The 4,274-nt window shown below is 41.3% G+C and overlaps 1 long non-coding RNA gene across 1 annotated transcript; it reads right to left on the bottom strand.

The window, feature by feature from the left end:
- Positions 1-517: 517 nt before the first annotated feature.
- Positions 518-1,513, bottom strand: LOC127951815 (uncharacterized). The gene is made up of 3 exons (XR_008152740.1): positions 1,406-1,513; positions 916-1,048; positions 518-784 (listed from the first exon to the last, which is right to left on the bottom strand). It is a non-coding gene; the product is annotated as an uncharacterized LOC127951815 (long non-coding RNA).
- Between the last annotated feature and the right edge of the window lie 2,761 nt (positions 1,514-4,274).

Genomic DNA, 4,274 nt, shown 5'->3' with positions numbered 1-4,274 from the left:
CCATCTATCAGCTGCAGCCATCGAGCCAAGCCACTTTGAGAAAATGAAGGTTGGTCCTGCTCTTAATGTATTTAGTAAGGCAACAAGTGCTGGACTGAAGTATATGGTGCAGCAAGAAAACCGCCCTCTCTCCTACCTGACTACAGCGTGGTTCTCCTGGAGCAAGTGGATCATTGGTTTGATCTTATGTCATCTCGCCATCCAATTACAGCACTGAGCAGGGTCAAGATAGAGGAGTATGAAAAGGCCATAATCTTCCTGCAGGATATCATCCATCTATTCTATGGGATGAAGATTGGTCATAAGGGAGTTTGGAAGCCTGTTCAAAAAGGGGTGATAATGGCAACCAAATCAGTTTTGGGCATACAGGAAGAGATGCTGACACGAGGACACAGGTTTGTGTTAACTTCAATGTTCACACAAGACTGTCTTGAAAATACATTCAGCTGTGTGAGGTCTAAAAATCCCATACCAACTCCAGTGGAATTCCATCATGCACTGAGAATCATATCAGTAGGGCAGTTCCTCACCACCATCACGTCTGGGAGCTACCAGGAAGATGACAGTAGCTTTTTGGCAGACTTCCTGGAAACAGTGAAACAAAACGTCACTCCATCAGTCAGAGTGGAACAGCTGATGGTGGAGAACAGAACAGCACCTGACCTCACAAAAACAGAGAAATGTATTCTCTTCCATCTCGCAGGCTACATTGTCCACAAATTAATCCGATTTGCCAGCATCTGTGGAAAATGCAAAACTGCAACACGGCAAACAGATAACAATCCTGCTGGAAATAACAGTATCTTACTAAACTTAAAAGAATTCAAGGCAGGTGCTCTTTGTCGTCCCTCCCAAGAAGCCTATGACTTCACCCAACAAATTGAGAAACTATTTAGGTCCAAGAGTAGTTCCTACCTCATGGAGCTCCCCAATGCAGTGGATGTGTTGGAGAAAGAAGCTCAGTCACTCTCCAGCAGGCTTCCATCATGCTTTGGAGTAGAAGGAAAAATCTCCAAAAGATTTATACGGCTGAGGTTGAGGATTGAGGCTAAAAAAATACGAAATGACAGAAAAAAAACAACACTTAAACGATGGACATCTTGGAAGCAAGAGCCAGTCTAAAAAGAGGAAAAGGACCAACAGTAGCCAAGCTTCAACAACCAGCAAACAGCTCCTCCACCTTCCAGCACCCAGCCAACACTAATCCTCCACCTACCAGTCCAGCACCCAGCCAACATCACTGACCCACAGCCTATAACATCATTGGTCCTCACTGCAGTATGATTCCTTAAATTATTATTCATAATATGTATTTCATGTTTAGTTTAGTATGATTCCTTAAATAAAACAGCAGTACAATACACATTTACCACACTACTTTATTACTGGTTTATTTGAAACATACCTTTTGTTTTCATTCTCACCATGGTCCCCTCATTACTCCTGACCTGCATCATCACTGATGCTCCATCACAGAACAGTCCTGTGGTGAAGAACCACTAATCCTTCACCTACCAGCACCCACAGTATGTTACATTTATACACTAACAAGTTTAAGTACATAATACAGTAATAAAAACATGTTAAGTATGATTACTTCTATAATAAAGTAGTATTATATAATATAGACAAGTAATAGTCAATTGAATCACAATGCCTAATAACACTCCACCCATGTTTTTGCAAACTCAGTTCACTCTAAATTTACATCAATAGGGTGCATTTTATTATTAAGCGATTTAATTATTTAATACGTGTAATAAGGAACAAACTTTATAACCTAATTTGTACCACTTCCACTCGACGCTGTCACAATATGAACATGTACTATGAATATGAACTAATATGTAATGTTAGCTAACTTTCCCCACCCTGCAAAAAAATGTGTTTAGGCTCATTTTCTCATTTTACAATTAATAGGGTGTTCGTTACTAACTTTATTCAGCTCCAATCCTAGCCTAATCTCTTAGTTATCTGATAACATCCCTTAAATCTACTCATTTAATGATTAATAATCAACTAGAATGTTTTAATTTACAAGTTACTGTTATTTAGATGTACTTATAATATACAATGTTATTATTTAAACGTCTTACCTTTTAAAAGTGCGTCGCAAACAGTTTGTTCTGCTGCATCTCCACGGCGCGACATCGGTTTGCTGCTACTTCCGGGAACTATTTAGAGGCTCCACGAGCCGCCATTGCTGTAAAAAAAAGCGTTCCATTGGAGTCAATGGAATTGTCGCAACTCTCACTCTATATGGCTCTGCACTGACCTCCAGGAGTACTCAGAGACTGTCACTGCCTTCAAGTGTACTGATGATGTAACGGTCACAAAAACCATCACAGTCCGGGCCAACCAGAAGCTGTGGATGACGGGAGGTCTACAGACTTTTGAAGACACAGAACGCTGCTTTCAGAGCCGGAGCTCATCTAGATGAGGTGGGCCTGAGAACAGCTAGGGCCAACCTGTCCCTTGGCATCAGAGAGGCTAAGAGACGGCACTCCAGGAGGATAGCTCATCAATTCAGCGACAGCAGAGAAACTAGGAGCCTGTGGCAGGGGATACAGACCATTATTGACTACAAGCCCCCACCCCGGACCTGTGATGACACTGACCCCAGACAGCATGAGGAGATCCTTCAGCAGGATCAATGCACGCAAAGCTCCCGGTCCTGACAACATCCCTGGGCATGTTATGCTCACAGGTGATCCCACTCACCCTTCACACAGCTTCTTCAGCCTGCTGTCATCAGGGAGGAGACTGCAGAGTCTCCAGGCCAGGACCAGCAGACTGAAGGAGAGCTTCATCCATCAGGCTGCCAGGAAGCTGAACTCCCTCCCGACGTATGTATAAAATTCCTCTAATGCAGCGTCAAATGTGTGCAAGCCTTTGAGCCATCTATAAGCTAATGCAGCGGAGTGCCTCTCCAGTGAGGTGTTGTCTATCCAGTGACAGGTGACACCTAATTAGCTACGTTGTCTGGCAGACCAGCAGTCTGTTGTGGTAGCAACATAGTTCACAGCACTCAGTTTTTTGATGAGTATGCTCTTCTTGTGTTTTGCAGCTTCTTGTATTCTTGTGCATAACGTTTACCTTGTCATTACTGTATGAGGTTGCAAGGTTTCTATCAAAGTCTTGAAGGATGGCGTCTCAACCACAGAAAATGGTTGGTTGGCCTCACATACAAAATTTAGCTCCATCTTGTCAAGCGTTGCTTGTGTTACCCGCCCTGGGGCAGAGTAGACTGTGATTTTTCATTTTTCACAGAAGTATCACTGGAAGAGGAGGACTTGCGCTTTCTATGGTTCTCTATAAAGTCGGTGTATTTAGACAGTTTGTTGGGGTGAACCCTCTGTGCATAAAAAAAAAATTCTGTGAGGCTACATGGAGATCAAGACATTAAAAGAGATTTATCACATAAAAATTTCGATGTGTGTGTATATATATATATAATTATATATATATATATATTTGGTGTGGACCGGTACACAGAAGTCACGGTTCAATTCACACCTCAGTTTCAGTTTGGTAAGTGTACCTGAATGAATTGAAAATTAATTTGCTACATTAATATATTTGTTTTCCTCAAAGTTTTATTTAACAGTAACTTAAACACTTTGCAGTTTGAATGATGTCCTGCATAAACAAAATGATGGAGTATGTTTTTATGTTTCCACTGTACGATCACGCCCACACCTCACACACACACACCCACACACACACAAATATAAGTAAACACTTTGTGACTTTTCTCTCTCACACACAACATACTAAAGCATTGCAAACTTTACATCGCTGCCTGCTTCAGAGCTAAGGCGGGGCTACAGATTAAGTGTCCCTAAAGAACCCACGTATCTAACAGTAGTTCTGCATTACATTAATTAATTTGCACGCAAGTTTTATTTATTTTTATACTGTATAAGTTATTCTCCATGTAAATATATGCACCGAACCGTGACGCCCATACCATTTCGGTTCAATACAAATACAGTATTGTTCAAAATAATAGCAGTACAATGTGACTAACCAGAATAATCAAGGTTTTTCGTATATTTTTTTATTGCTACGTGGCAAACAAGTTACCAGTAGGTTCAGTAGATTCTCAGAAAACAAATGAGACCCAGCATTCATTATATGCACGCTCTTAAGGCTGTGCAATTGGGCAATTAGTTGAATTAGTTGAAAGGGGTGTGTTCAAAAAAATAGCAGTGTGGCATTCAATCACTGAGGTCATCAATTTTGTGAAGAAACAGGTGTGAATCAGGTGGCCC

The sequence above is a fragment of the Carassius gibelio genome, chromosome B3, assembly GCF_023724105.1.
Source record: "Carassius gibelio isolate Cgi1373 ecotype wild population from Czech Republic chromosome B3, carGib1.2-hapl.c, whole genome shotgun sequence".
Lineage (NCBI taxonomy): Eukaryota > Metazoa > Chordata > Actinopteri > Cypriniformes > Cyprinidae > Carassius > Carassius gibelio.
Note: the sequence above shows the minus strand (reverse complement) of the source record. Positions and strands in the feature narration are given on the sequence as shown.